General features: G+C 55.8%; 1 pseudogene; it reads left to right on the forward strand.

Moving 5' to 3' along the window:
* LOC131093457 (zinc finger protein 345-like) overlaps positions 1-23,699 on the forward strand; it is a 77,918-nt pseudogene extending 54,219 nt beyond the window's left edge.
* The last annotated feature ends 347 nt before the right edge of the window (positions 23,700-24,046 follow it).

Consider the following 24,046-nt stretch of genomic DNA (forward strand, 5'->3'; position numbering starts at 1 on the left):
CGTGTGCTGGGTTCTGCAGCCCAGGTGCAGAGGGTGAGAGCCCCAGAGCATGACCACAACAAATCAACCTTGGTTTAGCAAGAAGCTGGGCTTTGACCCAAATAAGGGAAAAATCCTATAGGCAGCTGATCCAGCAAGGTGGGACAGTGCTTTTGAGCAGGGCAATTTCATCCTTAACACAACTGGCTCAGTTGTAAAAACTCCCTCCTCCATGAGGGATATACTGGGACATTCACACATACTGGGACATTCACACATACTGCGATATTCAGACAGAGGGCTGAAGGTTTTCATCCCCTCTGATGGGCCATAATTAGCTCAACGACAATGACTGAGAGACAGCTGTCATGTCTTAACAGATGTCATAAACCATCAAAGATCTCTGAAGTGCCCCAGACTCATTTCTGGAGCCTTTCACCAGAGGACTGCATATGATCCAGTGTTGCAATAAACCCACAGTGCTGTAAAGACCGTGCAAACTCCCCCTTCCCGGGAAGAACATGGACCTTCCTGCATAACCCCGAGTGTACATTAACCCAGTTAAGTCTGTGTTTCATGGGCATCACCCAGCCCCAAAAAATCAAGACAGTGACCATCATTTCAACCAACTGACATCAAAATTGCAACAATCAAGTCCCATGTCTGGATCCAAAGATGGTTACACCTTTCTACTCTTATCCTTTTTTTCTCTTTCTTTCTTTTCCTTATATGTTTTCTTACATGTTATTTTAATGCTTTTATATTGTTGCATTCCTGTAGATAATAATAACCAAAATGGTTGCCCACCACCTTTCCATTGCATCCAAATTGGTGAGTTCTCAAAAAAATGTGCATAAAAGATGATGGATAGATAGATAGATAGATAGATAGATAGATAGATAGATAGATAGATAGATAGATGACAGATAAACACCACTATAAATCTTCAGAGGCTGGTCATAACCACCCTTCTCCAGGGTCCCCTACCTCCAGGGTTCCCTTTTCAGCATTCCCGGGGATCCAAGGGCTCCCCATCTCTCCAGGCTCCTTCCTTCTCTCTCAGGGCTACAAGGCCATCCCCCTCTCCATGCTTTCCCCTTCCAGGCTCCTCCCTCCCCTCTAGGCTTCCAGAGGTTTCCCCTCTCCAGGTTCCCTACTTCAGGGTCCCGCCGGGTCCCGAGGCTCCCCCCTTTCCAAGATCCCTCCTCTCCATTCTTCCTCCACCTCCAGGTTGCCACGGGTCCTCAAGCCCCGGTGTGGCCCCTCTGCACTGTCCCCGTTCTGGGGGTCCCAGTTTATCCCGGGAGAGTTCCCAGCCCCCGCGTCTGGCACAGCATCCCCGCCGGGGCCGGGGCCGGGGCCGGGGCCGGGGCCGGGGCCGGGAAGGCGCAGCCCCAGCAGGCGCGGTGATCCCTCCCCTCCCTCCGCCGGACCGTCCTGTCGAAATAACACCGCCTGGAGACTCCGCAGAATGCCCCCGGGGGCGGCTCCTGCGGTTCAGCTTTGGAATCCTGCCAGGACGAAATATTCCCCCTTCCCCCGAAAAAAACAAGAGACCCACCCCCAGATATTTGGGGTGAACTTGAAATATCTCGCCTCCCTCCAGAAACAAATGGTCCCAGGAACACACACCCCGTCCCCCCAAGATATCTGGGGCGGTCTCCCCGTCCCCAGTCACCTGCGGGATGTAGGTGAGCTGGCAATGCTCCCGAGGGGAGCGGCCGCGCACACACCGAGCGCTCCCCACGGACATTTCACTCTTTTCCGCTTCCTGCTCCTCCTACCTCCGCTTCTTCTCCTCCTCCTCGTCCTCTGTACTCCCAGCTCCTTCTCCTCTTACCTCCCTTCCTTATCCTGCTCCTTCTTCATCCTTCCTCCTCCATTCCTTCTCCTCCTCCTCCCACAACCAGCGCTACCCTTCCCCCCAAAGCCCCTTCTGTTCCGCGGGAGGAGCAGGGATGGAGCTGGGGCAGGTCTGGATCGGCAGCGCTGGGCTCTCGGCTGCTCTCACCCGCTGTGACAGGACACGGAAATGGGAAAAGCAGAGGAAAACAGAAAATTGGTGAATGGAGATAAAATTTTGGGGTTTACGGCGTCCTTAGTCGGAGACTTCCACTCCTTTGTGCTCATCTCAGGAGCCGAGATCTTGGAGGGGGGGATGCAGAGATGGCTGGGGGATCCCAGGGGATTTTGGAGGCAGGATGAGAGGCTGTGTAAGCCCCTTCCTGGGGCTCAGCGGAGTCTAGCTGGAAAGCCTCAGGTGCTCCTGGGGCCCTGGGCTCAAGGCCTGTCACCACCTGCTACTTCAGATGATAGTTCTGGCAGGACCTTAACTCCTCATGCCTCTTCCTGGGGCCAGAGGACTTGTAGAGACCTCCTCCGGATGGGTCCTAGAGGTGTTCCAGGAACTTTGGGCTCACAGTGAAGCCCTTCTCATAGTTGTGGCATCCAGAGGGTCTCCCCAGTATGGATCAACTGGTGCTTGATGAGTTTGAAGCTTCTTCCAAAGCTTTTCCTGCAGTCCTGGACCGTGTAGGATTTGGTGGGTTGACCCTGGCTGGATGCTGGGTGCCACCAAAACTACTCTGTCCTTGCTCTCCACATCTGGACACGGGAGAGAAAATAAAAATAAAGGCCCAAGAGTTGAGATAAGGACCAGAAGAGATCCCTCACCGACCACAGTTATGGTCAAAACAGACAGCCTGGAACTAGGAACTGAATTTATTACAAACCAAATCAGAGCAGGATAATGAGAAATAAAATAAACCCTAAAAACACCGCCTCCCTATCCCACCCTCCTTCCTGGGCTCTCCCTCCTTCCTGCAGCAGTGCAGGGAGATGGGAATGGGGGTCATGGTCAGCTCATCACACCTTGTTCCTACTGCTGTTTAGGGAAAGAAGTCTGAGTCCTTCCTCTGCCCCAGCATGGGTCCCCCCTAGAGCCGCAAGTCCTTCCAGCAAAGCTGTCCCACTGTGGGCTCTTCTCTCTGCAGGTTTGCTGTCCTTGCAGGGTGTCTGCTGCAGCACGGGCTTCCCAAGTCATCACATCCTTTTGAAAGCATCCACCTGCTCCAGTATGGGCCTCCCACAGGTTCACAGCCCTCTTTTGGGCATGCAATCCCTGTTCTAGCACCTGGAGCAGCTCCTGACCCTCCTTTTCCACTGACCTTGGTGTCTGTAGAGCTGTTCCTCTCACATACTCTCATTCTGCTCTTCGCTGCACCCAATTCCATTTGTACAAGAAGGTTTTTGGTTTTTTTCCTTCTTAAATATATTATCATTACCATCTCTGATGGGGTCATCCTTGGCCAGCAGCAGATCCATCCTGGAGCTGGCTGGCATTGTCTCTCCTAGATGTGGGAGAAGATTCTGGCAGCTTCTCACATTAGCCACTGCTGTAGCCCCCTGCTCCCAGTACCAAAAGCTGGCCATGAAAACCCAGTACAGTTCCCTTGTTTCCGTGATGCCCTGCAGTGTCACAGTGTCCCCTGGGCACCAGGAAACCCTGCAGGGTTGTGAGCACACCTGGTGCAGGTGCCTCAGGGGCAGGAGCAGTGGAGCTGCAGGCTGAACTCTGGGGGGAGTGCAGAGACACAAGAGGCCATGAACTGTTGACTTGGCACAAAAAAGGGCTCAGGGCCTGTGGTGCAGCTCAGGAAGGGACACTGAGAGACACTGCAGGAGCAAGAGCTGAGACTGGGCCACACTTGGACTGTGAGAGGATAAAGCCAAGCTGTTCTTTGCTGGGAGTCCCTCCTGGGAGGCACCAGCTGAGGCTGTTTCTGGGTTACTGCTTTTATTGTCTCATATTGTCCTAATTAAATTTGTCCAAATTGTTATTACTCTAATTGTGTTACTATTCTTTTTAACCATTTTATTACTCTTAAACTTTTAAAAATTTTAAAAACAAGTGATTGGCGTTTTTCACAGGATGACCAAGGAGAAGCAGGGGGAGGACGCAAGACGGACGACAAGGAACAGCAAGGATTCAGCAGATAAAGAAGCAGCCGGAGCAGGAGGAGGCGGGAAAGAGGAAGGGAAGAGGGGCAGGAAAAGGAGGAGCCACGAGCGCACAGCTCGCTGTAACTGCAGCCCCGGCGCCCTGGGAGCGTCGGTCCTGCCCTCCGCATCCCGCAGGTGACGGGGGAGGGCGGCTCGTGGGGCTCCTGGTAGAGTTTTTTTGGGAGGGGGATTTGGGATCTTCGGGGAATCCAACGCTGAGCCGGAAATGCCCCTTGGGAGGACGGTGAGGGTGTGCGGAGGGGGGGTTTGTTTGGAGCCGTCCCGGCGGCGGGGCCGGGGCATGCCGCGTTCCCGGAGCCGCGGTGCGGGTTTGTGCTCGGGCCCGCCGCCTCCATGGCCAGCCCGCGGTGCGGGTTTGTGCTCCGGCCCGCCGCCTTCACTGCCGGCCCGCGGTGCGGGTTTGTGCTCGGGCCCGCCGCCTCCATGGCCAGCCCGCGGTGCGGGTTTGTGCTCGGCCCGCCGCCTCCATGGCCAACCCGCGGTGCGGGTTTGTGCTCTGGCCCGCCGCCTCCATGGCCAGCCCGCGGTGCGGGTTTGTGCTCCGGCCCGCCGCCTCCATGGCCAGCCCGCAGTGCAGGTTTATGCTCGGGGCCGCCGCCTGCATGGCCAGCCCGCCCTCATGGCCATGGCCCGGTGCTGGCGGGGATGGCCCTCCGGTTCTGGGGGCCCTTCCAAAGAGCCGAGCTGTGGGGAGGAGCCCCGGAGAGAGGCCGCACTGGAGCTGCGGGATCTCCGGCCGCCTGGAGAGGGGTCGGGCACGGAGAGGGAGAAGCCTGGAGAGGGAAAACCCTCGGGAACCAGAAACGGCGGACCCGGAGAGGGGGGATAGGTTGGAGACGGCTCCCCAAGGAACGCCAAAGTGGGAAACCCAGGGTGGGGGAAATTCAGGAACGCCCAGCATGTTGAAGCAGATAGTGAGAGGAGAAAACACGCACAGGGCTTCCAAAATCCTTGGTGTCCCTAAGCAGGGGGACCACGGCGGAGGGGGGGACACGACACACGGGACCCCCAGCAGCCCAGAGAAGAGCGAGCACCAGAGCCTCAAAGTGGGGAGGCCTCTGGGATTCTCGGGACCCTTGGCATCCTAGAATAAGGATCCCCAATACATGGAGGAACCCCAGCAGCCTGGAGAACGGGGACCATTGCGACACCAAAGTGGAGAGACCAGAGAGACAGAAAAATCTCCTGGGAGATTTTTCTCTGGCAGAATCTTGACATTTTGAAGTTTTTGGGGGGTAGATCTTTTTGTTTTTATTGGGTTTTGGGCTAAATCTTGGCTGTTTGTAGTTTTTTGGGCTGAATTTTCTATTTTAGAGTGGGTTTCAGCTGAATCTTGGTGTTTGGAGGCCTGTGTCTTCGTGTTTTAGGGACTTTTTTAGAGACAAGATGCCCAGTGACTTCTAGAGATGGACTTGGGCAGGAGGAATCTCCAATCCAGCACACTCACATCTTGTTTTTTCTGCCAAAACCAGGACTTATCATTCCCTAACTTTGGCCAGATGGAGGAGGAGACTGCGAGGAAGAGGAAGATGCTCTGGGACACCCAAGCAAGTGAGGAGGAAATCATTGCCCCTTTCCCTCTCTCTTTTGCCTCGTCTCCCAGCCTGGCATTGCCCTTGGCTGCAGGACAACCCCAGCTGTCCTGCTGGGTATGAATTTGGGGGGATGTCCTTCCCCTTCCCTCTGGCACAGAGGCAGATCTCCTTCCTCTCCGTCTTCCTTCTCCCTTCTCCTTTTCCCCCCCTCCCTTTTCTTCTGTTTTTTCCTTCCTCTCCTTGTTCCTTCTTCTTTCTTCTTTTCCCTGTTCCTTCTCTTTCCTGTCTTTCCTTCCTCCTTTTTCTTCGTGCTCCTTCCTCTTACTTCCTTTTCCTCATTTCTTCTTCTCCTTTCTCCTTCTTCCATTTCTTTATCTCTTTCCTCCTCCTTTTTTCTTCCTCCTCTTCTTCCTTCTTCTGCCTTCCTCACTTCCTTCCTCTCCCTGTTCTGCTCTTTCTTCCTTCCTTCCTATCTCTCCTCGATCCCTCCTCTCCTTGTTCACTCATTCCTTCTTCCTTCCTCTCCTTCTTTCCTCCTCCCCCAGGGAATGACCTGCACACAGAGGCCAGGGAAGACAAATCCCCATGTCGGAACCTCGTGGAAGAGGCTGCTTTAAGCAGCTCCACAGCACAGGAAGTCAGCAAGGAGGTAAAGCCCCGGAGATCCCCCATGAGGTGCAGCTTCAAACCCAGCCCAGGGAGCTCTGAGGAGGAAAGACCCACCCTGAGCCGGGAAGGCAGCCAGAGCTTCAGCCAGAGCTCAGAGCTGGTGATCCATGAGCAGCTTCCTGACAGGGAGAAGCCCTACAAGTGCTTGGAGTGTGGGAAGAGCTTCAGCTGGAGCTCCCACCTGATCCGGCACCAGAGGATCCACACTGGGGAACGGCCCTACACGTGTGGGGAGTGTGGGAAGAGCTTCAGCCAGAGCTCTGACCTGGTGGTCCACCAGCGCCTTCACACAGGGGAGCGCCCCTACAAGTGCTTGGAATGTGGAAAGAACTTCAGCAAGAGGTCCAGCCTCACATACCACCAGCGCTTCCACACTGGGGAGCGGCCACACGTTTGCTTGGAGTGTGGGAAGGGCTTTATCCAGAGCTCCCACCTCATCAGCCACCGCCGGCTGCACACCGGGGAACGGCCCTATAACTGCTTGGAGTGTGGGAAGAGCTTCAACCGCAGCTTCAGCCTCGTCATGCACCAACGCGTCCACACTGGGGAGCGGCCCCACGAGTGCCATGAGTGTGGGAAGAGGTTTCAGAGCAGCTCCGATCTCCTCCTGCATCAGCGGATGCACGCGGGGGAGAGGCCCTTCCGCTGCTCGGACTGCGGGAAGGGTTTCATCCGCAGCTCTGACCTGGTCAAGCACTGGCGCGTCCACACTGGGGAACGGCCCTACACGTGTGGGGAATGTGGGAAGGGCTTCTCCCAGAGCTCTGCTTTGGCCTCACACCAGCGGACCCACTGGTAAGAGAAGCCCTACGAGCGCTCCAACTGCGGGAAGAGCATTGGAGGATCCGTGCTGGGCAGAGCATGGGGTGACCCATGTTCCTGGTGATCCACATTGGAAGGCATCTGGCTTGTGGTCTCCACATCCTTCGGGTTCCCCATAGGCACCTGGATGAGCACAGGGGTAAGAACATCCACTGGGACACAGACTGATGGTGGAAATTCATTGGGAAGAGTGGATTTGTTGACTTTAGACCCCAAAAAATCTCATCTGCTCCATCCAATAATTTCTTCCTCTGGTATCAAGCAACACTGGATGATCTTTAGGGTCTTTTCCAACCTAAATAATTCCACGATTCTAATTCTCTCTGGCCCATGGGTGTCTTGCACAGCCAAATGGTGATGGACTGGGGCAAAGACCAAAATTTTGAACACAATAGGGTAGAGACCCCTCTTAAAAAGGCTCTTCCACCCACCCAGGCCAACTCCATGGACACTCACACAATGCTGACACGTAAATCTTTTTATTTTGGCCTTGATTTTCTTTTGATTCGTAAACACCCAAGGTTGGGGTAAAAAAATTGAATAAAACTTCTGAACTGCCAACATTTACTGAAATTTTGGGGTTCTAGGGCATATTTGGAGAAATGTGGGAGAGTTTTCTCCATTGTTTTGCAGTCCAAATCCAAGAGGGATCAGTCTGTTACATCAGAATTGCTCAGTCCTGCAGAAAATGGCTAAATCCCAATTTAAAATAGCTCAGTCCCACCCCTTAAGGGCATGATTCCACCTCAAAATGTCTCAATTCCACCCCAAAAATCATGTGATCCCACAGCACCCTCAATACCTCCAGGAGGGGTGTGATGGGGATTGGGAGAGATGGGATGTGAATTGGGAGGGTGGGAATGGGGTTTGGGGTGGAGTGGGATGGGATGGAGAAAATAGGGCTTGGAAAGGGGATCTTCATATCTGGGAGGGGCGGGATTGGGATTGAGATTGGGATTGGTGGGATGCAGGTTAGGGGCTGGAATGAATTTTTGGAGGGCTAGGAAGGGATCTGGAATAAGATTGCGAAAGATAGGGGATGTTAAGGATGGGGGGACCATGTCCCCAAGGGTCTTTCAGGGTATCCCCCAAATCTGTGGAGGTTTTGGGGTATCTGCCATTCCTGAAGAGATTTTGAGATATTCCCCATTCCTGAGAGGATTTTTTGGGCACCCCCCTTCCTGAGCGAGTTTTTGGGGTACCCAGAATCCTGGGGGTGGTGGGAGAGGGGGGAGACGTGGTTCTGGCACTTGGAAAAGGGGCTCCACAGCTCCTCCACTTGGAACAGGGAGCCCATTATGGGAGGACCATGTTGCATTTTGCTGGTTTTGAAGTATTATGAACGGCTTTTGGGAATATACTGCTTATTTTCAGGTGTTGAGGTAACTCCCCGCTATTCTTGGGGGCTGGGGTGATGCCCCCTCATTATGGGAGGATGAGGTGATCCTATTTTGGAGAGGATCTTGCTGTTTTCTGACGATTTTCAGGGTTATAAATGGCTTGTGGAGCCCCCTTGCCCTCATTTTGGGAGGTTGGGGTGACCCCGTGGTTCCTCCGGTGGCCGAGGGGTTATAACCAGCTTGTGGGGGTCCCCTTATTGCAGGGCTCCCCCTGGAGCAGAGCGCGTCCCCCTCGCTGCAGCCCCGGCCCTGCGGCAGCGCTCAGCCCACGATGAGCCCCCGTGCCAGGCGGCCCCGCTCGGCCCCAGCGCTGCCCACCTGCAAACCCCCTCAGCCCCAGCGCTGCCCGCCCGCAGCCCCAGCACTGCCCACCTGCAAACCCCCTCAGCCCCAGCGCTGCCCACCCACAGCCCCAGCGCTGCCCACCTGCAAGCCCCCTCAGCCCCAGCGCTGCCCACCCACAGCCCCAGCGCTGCCCACCTGCAAACCCCCTCAGCCCCAGCCCCCTCAGCCCCAGCGCTGCCTGCCTGCAGCCCCAGCACTGCCCACCTGCAAACTCCCTCAGCCCCAGCGTTGCCCACCTGCAAACCCCCTCAGCCCAGTGCTGCCCACCCGCAGCCCCCTCGGCCCCAGCGCTGCCCACCCGCAGCCCCCTCAGCCCCAGCGCTGCCCACCTGCAAACCCCCTCAGCCCCAGCCCCCCTCAGCCCCAGCGCTGCCCACCTGCAGCCCCCCTCAGCCCCAGCGCTGCCCGCCCGCAGCCCCAGCGCTGCCCACCTGCAAGCCCCCTCAGCCCCAGCGCTGCCCGCCCGCAGTCCCCTCAGCCCCAGCCCCCTCAGCCTCAGCGCTGCCCACCCGCAGCCCCCTCGGCCCCAGCGCTGCCCACCCGCAGCCCCCTGGGCCCCAGCGCCCCCCGACAGGGGAATTTGGGGTGGGGGGAGGTGGGGGCGCCCAGGCCGGGCCCATCCGCGCCGTCCCCTCAGGGCCCGGGCATGGCCGGTGCTCAGCGTGGGTCCGGGCCTGGTGCTCCCGGGGCCGCTTTGGGACCCGCCCGCGCCCCCCCCCCCCGCTGCACAGGCGGCTGCACTTGAGGCTGGCACCCAGCACTGGGGATCGGACAGCTGGGGACAGCTGGGGACAGCCGGGGCCCTGCTGGGGACAGCTGGGGCCTTGCTGGGGACACTGGTGGTTCTGGGAGCACCCCTGGCTGTGGGCCCGGAGCGCTCGGGGAAAGGGGATGGGGGTGGAAGGGTGTGACCATGTTCACAGGGGTCTTAGGATGAGGGAAGAGACGAGGATCTGACTCCATGTTTCAGAAGGCTTGACTTACTATTTTATGATATATATTACATCGAAACTATATTAAAAGAATAGAAGAAAAGATTTCATCAGAAGGCTAGCTAAGAATAGAAAAAGAAAGAATGATAACAAAGGCCTCAGCTCACTGTGATTGGCCATTAATTAGAAGCAACTAACATGGGCCAATCACAGATCCACCTGTTGCATTCCACAGCAGCAGATAACCATTGTTAACATTTTGTTCCTGAGGCGTCTCAGCTTCTCAGGAGGAAAAATCCTAAGGAAAGGATTTTTCATAAAAGATGACTGCAACAGAAGGGTGGGAAGCAGGGAGGGGGACGATGGGAAACAGTGAGGACAGGATGGGAAAAGGGTGGGGTGGAATCTCCCCACGCCCAGAGCGGGGTATGGTGGGCTGGGGATCTGAGGGCGATGGGAAAGAGGTGGAAAGTTTGGTCTGGGACCCGTAAATGGAGTGGGAGGGATGTGGAATCCACGGAAGTCAGTGAAAGGGGCACATCAAACCCCCAAGTTCAGTGGAGGAGGTGGCAGCCCCGAACCAAGTGGGGACAGGGTGGGGGGGTGGGAACACCCTGAAGCTAAGCTGCAGGGGGAGCAGCGGATTGAAGGGACGATGGGAAATGAATGGGAGAATGAGGAAAATTGGGGGTGGGACAGTGGGCAGGGACATCCCGTGGGAGTCCGGTACCCGGATGCTCTGCCTGAATGGGGTCAAACAACTCCAACAATGCCCTGTTTGCAAACATGCCAGCGGTAAATGAAGAAGGAGGTTTCTGCTGTTTTTGGCATTAAATGACAGTTAGATAAGATACAGGAGATCTGTTAAAATACCGGGATAAAGGAACAACCAAGTGATAAGTTATCCAAAGCTGCTGAGACTGACAGTGCAGGCCTTCAGGCTGTAACAGCCCCATCCCACATTTTAACTGCAGAGTCTCCTGACGTATCCAGTTTGCAGGGGGAGAGGAATGTGGAGATTCTTCCGAGGAATAAGGATACCCCTCAAGCACTGGAGCTCCCAGTGCTGTGTGGGGCAGGGAGTGCCAGCGCCTGTTTGGAGCTAGGGATTGTGCACGGGGTGGGGCTGGATGACAAGAAAATGTCACGGAAACATTTCAGAAGCAACTAAAATCTTTAACTCTGTAATTTCACTATTAGAAAGCATATTTATTTCAGTGCTGGGTGTGTGCAGGTATGACTCCCGTATCACACACACTCAGCTACCTCTCACATTTGTTTGTATTGATATAACTAATATATATTAATATATTTTCCAAACTCATACATATATGCTAAACATTCCTCTCAAATTCTTTTACATATTTAAATCACTTATTGGAACTCATTTACATTAGAGTTGGGGGTCATTTAAGGGTCTCTGGTGGTCACTTGGGGAACATCCCAGTCCTCAAATTATGCCTGTTCATCACAGGCCTCAAAAAACCAGCTGCTTCTTGAATGCATCCCAGCTCTGCATATGCATGGCTCATCAGGTCTCTGCACAATGTGGGTCACTGTGGATCATCCAGTGTGTGTCCTCCAGTGGGGGAAGAAGTTGGACCAATAACCAAAGCTCTTCCCCCCTGGGGCACTCACAAGGGCTTCCTTTGCGATGGGCGCAGTGTGAGGTCAAGGCAGAGCTGCAGAAGCTCCTCCCATACTCCCAGCACTCACAGGGTTTCAGCCAGCTCTGAATGTCTTTGTGGCTGATGAGACTGGAGCTATAGTTGAAGCTCTTCCTACAGCTGGTACAGCAGAAGGGCCTCTGCTCTGTGTGCATCCCCTATGCATCCCCTGATGAGATCTGAGCCATTCTGAAACCTCTTCCCACACTAGGGACACCTGTAAGGCTGCTCCCCAGCATGGATCTTCTGGTGGCAGATCAGGTAGTGGGGGATGCTACGGCTCTTCTTGTAAGAGCCTAAATGAGGGATGTGGGACTCCAGACAGTCTCCAAAATGCAGTTTATTGTATCCAAGAGGTTACAGCAGTGCAGGGTCGTGGGTGACAGAGCTGTGCCTACAGCTGTCAGCTCCAGCTGCAGGCAGGCCTGGAGACCCTTTGGTTTTGGTTACATTGCATTATATACTTCTCTTTGCTGAGCATCTTAACACAGCAGAACCAATCTATACCTTAACTATTACCCATAGCCTATCATAACTACTATAATTACCATATTCATGTTACTATTCTCCAGTCACTAAAAATTAGTACATTACAGTTTAAGCTAGAAGTTATTTTTCAGTTTTCTTGCAGTGGAAAATTCTGAGACCTTTTTTCTACTTGCAACTTTGCTGACTTGTTTGCCTGTGCTATCTTTCTGCTTGGTAAAAACATCTTGTTTGAGGTGGGTTTATCCTTTGCTCTAAGCCATAAAAACCCCTTCTAACTAACACACCCTTTGCCTTCTTGGTTATCCAGTAGGACTGACTCAGCAATTTTCTTTTATATCAAAACTTGCTTCCATCTCTATCCCTTCTGACTCTATATTTAAAAATCTTTCTGCCAAGCATACATATCTGTGAGACTTTCTTGTCAAACTTTCGTCCTTCCCAACATTCCTGACACTTGTAGGGCCATTCCCCAGTGTGCAGGCACTGCTGGGTGATGAGGCTGGAGACATCAGTGAAACTCTTCCCACATTCCTCACACTGGGTGGTTCTCCTGTGTGGATCCTCTGGTAGCAAATCAGGCAAGAGCTCCAGCTAAAGCCCTTCCTGCATTCCCCACAGCTGTAGGGCTGCTCCCAAGTGCTCGTGGAACTCCAGCTGAAGCTCTTCCCGCATTCCAAGCACTTGTATGGTTTCTCCCCCGTGTGCAGGTGCTGGTGGGTGATGAGCTCAGAGTTTCAACTCATGCTCTTCCTGTATAGTCATGGCATTTGATTTGTAGGGCTTCCCTTACTGGTGGGTCTGTTGGTGTCTCATCAAAGCAAAGCTGAATCTTTTCCTACATTTGGGACACTCGCAGGGCCTCTCCCTGGTGTGTGCCTCCTGATGCCTGATGAGATGTGAGCTGTTCCAAAACCTCTTGCCATAGTCAGGATACTCATAAGGTCTCTCCTCCATGTGTGTCTGTTGATGTCTGATGAGAATTGAGCTGCTCAAAACCTCTTCCCACACTCAGGACACTCATAAGGCTTTTCCCCGCTGTGGAAGTGCCAGTGGATGACCAGGTGGGACTGTGGACAAAGCTCTTTCCACAGTCAGGGCACTTGAAGGGCCATTCCACCGTGGGCAGGCTCTGGTGGGTGAGGAGCTTGCCTGGAGGAGAGTCTCCCCACATTATCCATTATTGTAGGGACGTTCCCCAGTGTGCAGCTGCTGGTGGGAGGCCAAGATGGAGACGTCATTGAAGCTCTTCCCACATTCCCCACATGCGTAGGGCCGTTCGCAGCATGGATGGGTGGATGAGGTGGGAGCTCCAGCTGCAGCTCTTCCCACACTCCAAGCACTTGTAGGGCTTCTCTCTATCATGAAGCTGCTGCTGGACCCCCAGCTCTGAGCTCTGGCCGAAGCTCTGGCTGCCTTCCTAGCACAGGGAGGGTCTTTCCTCCTCAGAGCTCCTGGGCTGGGTTTGCATGCAGCCCTTCCTCATGGGAAATCTCCAGGGTTTTCCTCCCTGTTGGATTCCTGAGCCATGAAGCTGCTCAAAACGGCCTCTTCCACAAGGTTCTGCTGTGGGAATTTGTCCCCTTCCGTCACCATCCACAGCTAATTGTCTGGGGAGGGACGGAGGAAGAAGGAAAGGAAAGAACAAAGAGAAGGAAGAGAGAGAGGATGGAAAAAAGAAAAAGAAAACGAAAAATTAGAGAAATGAGCAATGAGGCAAGGAGAAGGAGGAAGTAGAACAAAGAGGAAGGAACATGTAAAAAAAGTGGTGAGGAGAGAAGCAGGAGAGGGAGAAGGAAAAGAAGAAAAAAAGATAAAGGAGGAGGAGAAAAAGGAACAAAGAGAAGGAAGAAACTTGAAGGAACAGGAGAAAGAAGAGAAGGAAGAGAAGGAAGAGAAGGAAGAGAAGGAAGGGAAGGAAGGGAAGGAAGGGAAGGAAGGAAGGGAAGGAAGGGAAGGAAGGGAAGGGAAGGGAGGGAAGGGAAGGAAGGGAAGGGAAGGAAGGGAAGGAAGGAAGGGAAGGGAAGGAAGGGAAGGGAAGGAAGGGAAGGAAGGAAGGGAAGGAAGGAAGGGAAGGAAGGAAGGGAAGGAAGGAAGGGAAGGAAGGAAGGAAGGGAAGGAAGGAAGGAAGGGAAGGAAGGGAAGGAAGGAAGGAAGGAAGGCAGGAAGGAAGGAAGGAAGGAAGGAAGGAAGGAAGGAAGGAAGGAAGGAAGGAAGGAAGGAAGGAAGGAAGGAAGGAAGGAAGGAAGGAAGGAAGGAAGGAAGGAAGGAAGGAAGGAAGGAAGGAAGGAAGGAAGGAAGGAAGGAAGGAAGGAAGGAAGGAAGGAAGGAAGGAAGGAAGGAAGGAAGGAAGGAAGGAAGGAAGGAAGGAAGGAAGGAAGGAAGGAAGGATCTTTTTCCTGAGAGCTTTCAGAATAAGCCCCCAAGTAGCAGGTTGTTTTGTGGTATCCCCCAGTCTTGAGTGGATTCTTAGGTATTCCCGGTTCCAGAAGTGAACACACGGTTCTGACCCTTGGAGTGGGGCCCCTTGGAGAGCCCGGCGCTGGGGATGGGGCATGCGGGGAGCTGGGGCCGTACTGGGAATGCTGGGGCCGCACTGGGAGTGCTGGAGCCGCACTGTGAGTGCTGGGGCCGCACTGGGAGTGCTGGGGCCGTACTGGGAATGCTGGGGCCGCACTGGGAGTGCTGGGGCCGCACTGGGAGTGCTGGAGCCGTACTGGGAATGCTGGGGCCGTACTGGGAGTGCTGGGGCCGCACTGGGAATGCTGGGGCCGCACTGGGAGTGCTGGGGCCGTACTGGGAGTGCTGAGGCCGCACTGGGAATGCTGGGGCCGTACTGGGAGTGCTGGGGCCGCACTGGGAGTGCTGGTGGCATGGGGAGCCTCCATGACTGCGGGCGGGAAGGGGTAACGGTGGAAAAGCGGGAGAAGCGTTGGAATAACGGGGCGTGGAACCCCATTGTGAGGTAGATGTGAGGTCGGTCACCCCTAAACCGTGGTGAGAGGTAGCTGGAGTTTGGAGGGACGTCAGGAAAGGGTGGGAGATGGGGGATAAGGGGAGGTGGGCAACGGGAAAGAGGTTCCTATGGGGATCCCCGGCTGTCCTCCATCACTTGCGCCTCGGAGCTGCTCCTCCGGGCTCGGCAGGAGGGAGGCGGATCCACACTGGGGAGGGGAGTTCCCAGGCTCCCGGTCAATCCCTGTGGAGGTGTTTGGAGGGTTGAGGGGGTCACCCCATTCCGTAGCCGGTGCTGTCGTGGGGTTAGGGTTAGCTTAGGGCGGCCGTGGCGCAGAGCGGGGGAGGAAGAGGAGGAGCAGGAGCAAGACCAGGAGGAGCAAGAAGTAAGAGGGGGGATGAAAACGGAGGAGGAGGAGGAAGCTCGGGGGTCCACCGCTCACTGTACCGCCCCCGGCAGCATCGTCTCCTTCCCCGCAGCGTTCTGCAGGTGAGCTCGCCCTGAACGTCCCGGGGCAGCCCCTGCAGGTGGGATTTTCTGGGGTGTCCGGGGCAGCCCCTGCAGGTGGGATTTTCTGGGGTGTCCGGGGCAGCCCCTGCAGGTGGGATTTTCTGGGGGGTGTCCGGGGCAGCCCCTGCAGGTGGGATTTTCTGGGGTGTCCGGGGCAGCCCCTGCAGGTGGGTTTTTCTGGGGTGTCCGGGGCATCCCCTGCAGGTGGGATTTTCTGGGGGTGTCCCGGGGAGTGCGGGGTCCCGCAGCCGTGCGGCGATCGCACAGAGCCGGCCGTGGGGGACACCGCGGTTTGGGAGAGCCGAGGGGGGAACCCCGGCACCCTGAAATGGGGCACGGAGGAGGCAGCACCGCCGGCAGCCTGGGGCGGAGAGGGGAGAGCAGAGCGGGCAGCCCGGAGACGGGTGCGAGGGACAATCACACACCCTGTGAAGAGCCGGTGCTCACAAAGGAGACGGAGGAGCACTGCAACCTTATCCGAACAAAGGGAGAGAGTCCGCTCGGGCACACCCGTGTGGGCACTCCCCTCATAAAAGGAGGATGCAACCTCCTTTTATCCTAAACTTTTGGCCGCGTACTGCCGTCTTTGTTTCCCCATTGCCTGAGGTACAGCCTTCCCGAACCACCTACTGCAGATTCCCCTAAAGCTCAGAAGTTCAAACTGTCTGGGTTCTAGAACAAAGTCATACAGCTGGATGTTCCTGAGGGCCTCTGCATACATTCTTTCAGAAACTGATTGGTTATTTCAGACCTAGTCTTTTGTGAAGACATTAAGACCCATTTTTCTTATCGGGGGTCCCTGGGATCCCCAAACATGCCTAAGAAGAGAGTTAGGGGACAAAGGACCCCTGGGACACCTCAAACATCTCTAAACAGCACCCAAGCAGAGGGGAAGCCCAGAACCCACGGGAGCCCCAGCAGCCCAGTGAAGGGGCACCTCCAGAGCCCCAGAAAGAGACAACTAGGAAGGGAGAACTGCTGTGAGGATTTTTGACACTGAGTGTTCATGTTTCTGAGGCATTTAGATATACAAGATGACCATACAGATATACATGAGATGGACTGGGGTAGGAGAACCCCAATCCAACGAGCTCATACCTTGATTTCTTTCAGCTAAAACAGAATTTGTCATTCCCAAGCCTTGGCTGGATGGGGAAGACTGGGGAAGATACTCCCGGACAGTCAGGCAGGGCAGGAGGAATCACTGCCCCTTTCCCCTCTCTGCTGCTCCATCTCCCAGCCCAGCATCGCTGCAGGACAGCCTCACTGCCAACGCCATCCTGCCAGGGATGGACTGGGGGGATCTCCTTCCCCTTCCCTCCGGCATGGAGGCAAATCTCCTTTCTCACCTTCTTCCTTCTTCTCTCTCCTTGTCCTTTTTCTTTCTACTGCTTGTTCCTTCCTCCCCCCGGCACGGGGCTGTGGACAGAGACCAGAGAGAACAGATCCCCGTGGCAGTACCTTAAGAAAAAGGCCATTTTTAGTGGCTCCACAGCACATGAAGTCAACAGGGAGGAAAAGCCATGGAGATCCCCCACAAGGAGGACCTGCAAACCCAGCCCGTGGTGCTCTGAGGAGGAAAGACCCACCCTGTGTTGGGAAGGCAGCTGACCTGGCGGTTGACCAGATGCTTCATGATGGGGACAAATCCTACAAGGGCTTCTTGGAATGTGGGAAGAGCTTCAGCAACAGCTCCAACCTCCTCATTCACCACTGGATGCACGTGGCCCTATGAGTGTGAGGAATGTGGGAAGAGCTTCACTCAGAGCTCCAGCCTGGGCTGCCCCCAGAAGATCCACACAGGGAACAGCCCTGGAAGTGTTTGGACTGTGGGAAGAGCTTTATCCAGAGCTTCAGCCTGATGTGCCAACAGAAGATCCGCAAGAGGAATGGCCCTACCCCCCGTACTCGGAATGCAGAAAGAGATTCAGCCTCCTCTTCCATCTGATCTACCAGCAGTGTCCACGCTAGGGAACAGCCCTACATACGCTTGGAATGCAGGGAGAGCTTCAGGTGAGGCACCTGCCTGGACTGCCACCAGAGCACCCACACTGGGGAACAGCCCTGCATGTGCAGGGAGTGTGGAAAGAGCTTTAGTGACTGCTCCAAGCTGATCTGCCACCCGAACATCCACACCAGCAGGAGGCTCTGTGAGTGTCCCCAGGGTGGGAGGAGCTGCTGCAGCTCTGCCTTGACCCAACACCAAGAGTCCCACAGGTAAGGGAAGCCCTGTGAGTGCACTGCCTGCAGGGAGAGCTTTGTGCACTGCTCCAAGCTCACCCATTGGAGAACCCACATTGTGTTATCTACGGTGACCATGCTGGGACTTGAATCAACCTGGTGAGTCAAGCTGGTCACAGACATGGTAATCCAGCACTGGCAGAGACCAAGATTTTGGAGACAATTTTGTGGGAACCCCTCCAAAAAAAAGCTCTTTCACCCACCCAACCCAATCCGACCCAACCCAAACCCACGGATACTCAAACAATGCTGACATGTAAATTCTTTAATTTTGGCCTTGATTTTCTTGTGATCTGTCCTTTAAAAACACCCAAAATTGGGTAAAAATAAGGAACCTTGTCAGAGATGTGTAAAACCCCACCATTTTACAGGGACTGGGGGGGTAATTTCTAGTCTGGGGGATATTCAGGAGGATTTGGGATTTTTGAGGGAATTTGGAGGAGTTTCCTCCATTACTTTGCACCCCAAAAGGTGAGGGGTTCTATCCATCACCGCAAAACCACTCAATGCCACTGAAAGTGTCTCCATCCCAGCCAAAAATGGCTTGATCCCACCTCAAAATGACTCAATACCACCCCAAAAGTATTCAATCCCACAGCGCTCCAAACCCTGGAGGGGAACGAAGGGGTGGGATGTGAATCCAGAGGGGTGGGATATGGACTGGGGCAGATGGGATAGGGATTGGGAGGGGTGGGATGGGGATTTGGGAGAACTGGCATGTGAATTGGGAGGGGTGGGATGGGGATTAGGAGGGGTCGGATGGGGTCTGAAATGAGACAGCTGAAGGCTGGCAATGATGAGGCCCAGGGGTCCCCGTTCCTGAAGGGGTTGCAGGGTATCCCCCAGTTCTGCAGGGCTGTGGCCGATGCCTCACCAGTTGCCAGGCAGACCCACAGTGCCCAACACTCCTCACGTGAACCCCACCCGAACCCCCCTCACCTTCAGCGCCCCCCAGGAGGGGAATTTGAGGAGGGGGAAGATGGAGGGCGTCCAGCCTGGGCCCCCACACTGCCCTGGCAGTGCAGCTGAGCGGCCGAGAGCCCAGCGCTGCCCCAGCCCGACCTGCCCCAGCTCCATCCCTGCCCCTGCCGTGGGATGCTGTGGGTTTGGGGGAAGAGGGAGCCGGCAGTGGGTGCTGGGCCTGGGCCAGGAGGAGAAGGGAGGAGAAGGAGGGATAGAGGAGGAGAAGACTACCTGGCTAAAGCACACCAAGAAAAACGAAACAACAATCCAAAATCAATCAATCCAAAGTGAAATAAACCCAAAACCATTTATGCAGCTCAGGAGGTTCTGGGGGAGGAAGGGGTGAGGGGAAGAAAACCAGAAGAGGGTAAGGATGGAAAGGAATATGGAAGACCCCACTGCTGAGTCACAAGGGTCAGAGTAGACACCTGTGCAGAACTGAGCCTGGATTTCAACAGTTTAGGCTTAAAGGCCCAATAGCACTTAATTGAACAGCACTTATCTGAAACTTAATCACTAACTTCACACAGAATTTATTACAACACAACAGGAACATACCCACAGGCCCGAATCTTCCCACCAGGAGCAGGGCAGAGCCTCGAGGAGGAGCGGGGGGCTCAGCCCAGCACCATTCAGGGTGCCCCGGGGGCAGCAAACAGGAGAGTTCCCAGCTCACAGGGGCCCCAGCACACGGAGGTCGCTGTCGCAGCTGCTGCAGCCCAGCAGAGCTCCAAGGGGGCAACGGGGAGCCAGTGCTCAGAGACAGAGACACACTCCAGAGCTGCAAGTGGCAATAGTAGAGAGAGCTTTATTGTTTGAACCCAGCTTCATACAGGGGGTTTGAAAATGCCCCAGTCTAAACCGCTCATTGGTCTGATCTTAACACCTCTCAGTTCTCTGAGCAGTGAGATGTCTGCAGCTTAGGGTGCAGGTGTGACTGGGTGAAATTGCCCAATAAAGCCAGCTTGTACTGTAACTCACTCACTCAGGGCTGCTGTTTATAGGGCCCAAGGGATGGGCCTTATTCACAGACATTGTCCATCCTGGCCCAAGCTCAGGCTGGTGACTTTCTGGGAAAGGTTGAGAACTAAAATATGATCCCATTTGGGATGTTACTCAGGCAAAAAAAAGGTTTCCAAGGCTGTTGGAGCTCGTTGGACAGCACCAGTCCCTGGAACAATGTTGGTGATAAACTCAAGAGGAGCTGAGCCCAGGGGCTGCTTGTCAAGGCCAAGGCCTAAACAAGTGTTTCTCAGATCACAGTGTTGCCTGATAGGAGGGGGGGCTGGGGAGAGATTTTCCCAAGTGCGTCCACTGATGTTTCATGAGATCTGAGATGCTCGGAACCCTTTTCCCACATTCCTCACATTTGTAAGGCTATTTATTCCCCGTGTGCCGGTGCTGGTGGGTGATGAATGCGGATGGAAGAAGAGAATTTCCAGAGCTCGGAGCTGGGTGAGACGTAGACAAGAATCAGCATGGGATGATGCAGAGCTGTGTGTACAGCTCGGAGTGCCCGAGCTGCTCCTGTCCAGCTCCGCTCTGGAGTGCCGTTCTGGAAGCGGCACTTGGCCTGTCCCGTCCGCTGGCACCCCGCTCTGTGGGCAGGGACACGGGTCATGGTGTGCCCCGCCACAGCCGGCTGGGGGCTCAGGAGGCCGTGCCGGGGCCCCCTTTCCCATTCTCGGCTGCTGGGTGCGGGGAACCCCCAGAGCCCCCCAGGGAGGATCCGCTTCCCCCAGAGCCGCAGGGAGCCCCTCAGATTACGGAAGGGAGCCGTGAAGGGACCCCCTTTGGGAACCCCTTCCCGCCGTGCCACCTCCCTTCATCCTCCCTGTCCGCTCCGTCCCCATCGTCTCCCGAATCCCAGCTCTCCCCATCTCGGCTCGGGCTGACCCACCTCCGGTACCACCTCCTCCCTTCTTACCGTGTCCCGACCCCGCCCCGCAGCCGATGGCAGCGCAAGGGAAGAGGAAGAGGAGGAGCAGGAGCCGGAAAAGGAGGAGAAGCTGAAAGACGACGAGGAGGAGGGAGGGGGTGTACATTTTGGTTCTTGCCTCGAGCTGATGTAGCAGGGCCAGGAGGTCAGCTGCTGTAGCTGTCTGATCTGCAGAGGAGAAGAAGAACAAGCAGCAGAAAGCGGGAGAGGAAGAGGAGGAGGAAATTCGCGTGCCCCCCGCGCCGTGTGCCCGCAGCCCTCCCGGCCCGCGGAGCGCCTGCAGGTGTCCGGGGAGGGAGGGAGGGGAGCGGGCCCGCATATCTGGGGCGCCCCCGTTTTGTTCGGGGCGATCCCGGGGCAGCATGCGGGGTCTCGCACCCAGCTGGAGATCGCCCGGCCGGGGCAGGGGACGCCGGTTCTGGCTGTCCCTGCTGTGGGACACCGGAGGGGGCGATGCGTGTTTGGAATAGCCCCGGGAGAGCAGAAAGGAGGAAGCACAGAGTTAACCGGGAGGGCAGGATTCCGTCCACCCTGAATCGGGTGACTGGGAGGGGGGACGTCCCCGGCATCGGGGAGTGGGGCGAGGCTGAAGAGTGGGAGCCCTGGGACCCCCAGCAGCCGAAACAGAGACTCGGAGGAGAAGGGACCCCTAGGGCCGCTAAAACTTCCAGCAACCCTAAGCAGGACCCAGGAGAGGGAAGACCTCCAGGACCCCGAAATGGAGAGAGCAGAGATGGGGGAATCTTGGAGGACTCCTGTGCTGAATCTTAATATTTTGGAGGGGGTTTTTCTTCTGCATCGTGGTGTTTCAGAGGTTTTCATGGACACAAGACACTTGGTGACTTCTAGAGATGGACTTGGGCAGGAGGAACCACCAGCACACTCACACATTGTTTTCCCCCAAAACCAGGATTCATCATTCCTAAGGGTTGGCTGAATAGAGGAGGAGGCTGCAAGGAAGGGGAAGATGCTCCAGGACAGCCAGGCAGGTGAGGAGGAAGTCACTTCCCGTTTCACCCTCATTTCTGTTCCATCTCCCAGCCCAGCATGGCCCCCAGCTGCAGGACAGCCCCACTGCCAACACCATCCTGCCAGGGATGGATGGGGGGATCTCCTTCCCCTTCCCTCTGGCGCGGAGGCAAATCCCATCCTCTCCTTGTCCTTCCTCCCCCAGGCACTGAGCTGAAGGTAGAGATCAAGGAGGAGAAATCCCCCTGGCAGAGCATTGCGGAAGAGGCTGTTTTGAGCACCTCCACAGCACAGGAAGCCAATGGGGAAGAGAAGCCCCAGAGATCCCGCACAAGGAGGGGCTGCAAGCCCAGCCCAGGGTGCTCCAAGGAGGAAAGAGACCCCCTGTGCCAGGAAGGTGGCCAGAGCTTCAGCCAGAGCTCAGAGCTGGTGAAGGAGCGTGACGTGGGGAAGAAGTCCCACAAATGCATGGAGTGTGGGAAGAGCTTCAGCCGGAGCTTCCACCTCCTCCGGCACCAGATGATCCACACTGGGGAACGGCCCTATGAATGCTTGGAATGTGGGAAGAGCTTTGGCCGGAGCTCCTGTCTGATCCGCCATCGGGTAATTCACACAGGGGAACGGCCCTACAACTGCAGGGAATGTGGGAAAAGCTTCAGTGACCGCTCCAACCTCCTCACCCACCAGCGCCTGCACTCCAGGGTACGGCCCTTTGAGTGTTGGGAGTGTGGGAAGAGCTTCAGCACCAGGTCTGACCTGATCCAGCATCAGAAGATCCACAGTGGACAACGGCTCTATGAGTGTCCTGAGTGTGCAAAGAGATTTCGGACCAGCTCCCATCTCCTCCTGCATCAGCGCATTCACACAGACGAGAGGCCCTTCCGCTGCCCCGACTGTGGGAAGGGCTTCAACCGCAACTCCCACCTCACCCTGCACCTGCGCACCCACACCGGGGAGAGGCCCTACGAGTGTGGGGAGTGTGGGAAGAGCTTCTCCAGCAGCTCTGGCTTGACCCGACACCAACAGTCCCACTTGTAAGGGAAGCCGTGCTGTGGAGGCCCAGGGGCCCCCCATTGCCCTGGAAGGGCAGAGGTGACGAGGGTCCAAGAGAGACTCCCTCAGAATACAGTGGTCTCACCCATAGGCATTTCCAGGCTCATGTTAATGCAACAGGCTTTATTGGTATCACCCAGTTCAACTGCCCTCTTTTCTTTGTAGGTACTGCCCCTAGAATGTTCTCCCCTCTCTTGTCCCCTGTGGTCCCGGTTTACTGTGGTGCTCTGCCCCTGGTTACCTCATTGGTTCCCAGTTTGCTGCCCCTCCTCTGTGCCACTTGTACTCAGTTCCCATTGGCCCTTGACCCTCGGATCTGCCTCTTTTCCCCCCCATATAAAACTCTCTCCTCAGCCGTCTGTCCTTGGACCCTCTTCATGGCAATAAACCAGATTTGGACCTCCACACAAAGACTGTTCGTTAGCAGTTTAAGCAAGCCTGCTCTGGGCTCTGGGAGTGCAGGTCGTTCACAGAGGCTCATTGTGGACACCCCACAACACCCTGAGAATGCCCTGACTGTGAGAAGGTCTTCATCCGCTGCTCCAACTTCATCACCCATCAGAGGACCCACATTGGATGATTCACTGTGACCCTCACTGGGCCGAGGCCTGCTGATCCATGTTCCAGGTGTACTGGGTGTGTGTGGCCAGGTTTTGGAAGGAGGGGGCTACAGGGGGTAGCTTTTATGAGAAGCTGTCAGGAATTTCCCCATGTCCAGCAAAGCCAGCACAGCTTCTGTACAGATCCACAACTCACCAACGCTAAGCCCATAGGAGATGGCAGTGACACCCCAGGGATAATGGATTCAAGAAGGAAAAAGTTCTTGTGCAGATGGAATCAGGTGCAGAGCAGAGTGGGAGCATGTGAAAGGAACAGCTCTGCAGACTCCCAGGGCAGGGCAGAAGGAGGGCCAGGAGCTGCTCCAGGTGCCGGAGCTGCCTGCAGCCCCTGGAGGAGCCTGTGCTGGAACGGGGGGATGCCCAAAATGAAGGATGTGAGCCCATGGGAAGCCCGTGCTGGAGCAGCCTCCGTGCAGGGCCCTGTGGATCCCTGGGCAGAGGAGCCCACGCTGGAACAGCTTTGCTGGAAGGACCTGTGGGGACCCACGCTGGGACAGGGGAAGGACTCCCAGCCTCTGTCCCAGAGCAGCAGCAGGAGGAACAAGGTGCATTATCCTGCTCTGATTTGGTTGGTAATAAATTGAGGTCCTTTCCCCAGGGTGAGTCTGTTTTGCCTGTGACAGTGTTTGGGGAGCAATCCCTCCTGGTGCTTATCTCAATTCCTGGGCCTTTCCTTTTATTTTCTCTCCCCTGTCCGTGTGCAGAGGGCAGGGACAAAGCAGTTTTGGTGGCACCTTGCACCCGGTCGGGGTCAGCCCGCCGGAGGGGGTTGGTAGTGGCCTCTGAGGGTCCCTGGACATCGCCCCTGGAGCAGGGTGTCCCCCCTTGCTGCAGCCCAGTCCCTCAGGCAGCGCCCAGCCCAGCAGAGCGCTCGGTGCTGGCAGTGCCCGCAGACCCGCAGCGCTCAGCCGAGGCTCCAGCTGTGGCCCCCAGCCCA

This window comes from Melospiza georgiana, chromosome 25, assembly GCF_028018845.1.
Source record: "Melospiza georgiana isolate bMelGeo1 chromosome 25, bMelGeo1.pri, whole genome shotgun sequence".
NCBI classification, from domain to species: Eukaryota; Metazoa; Chordata; class Aves; order Passeriformes; family Passerellidae; genus Melospiza; species Melospiza georgiana.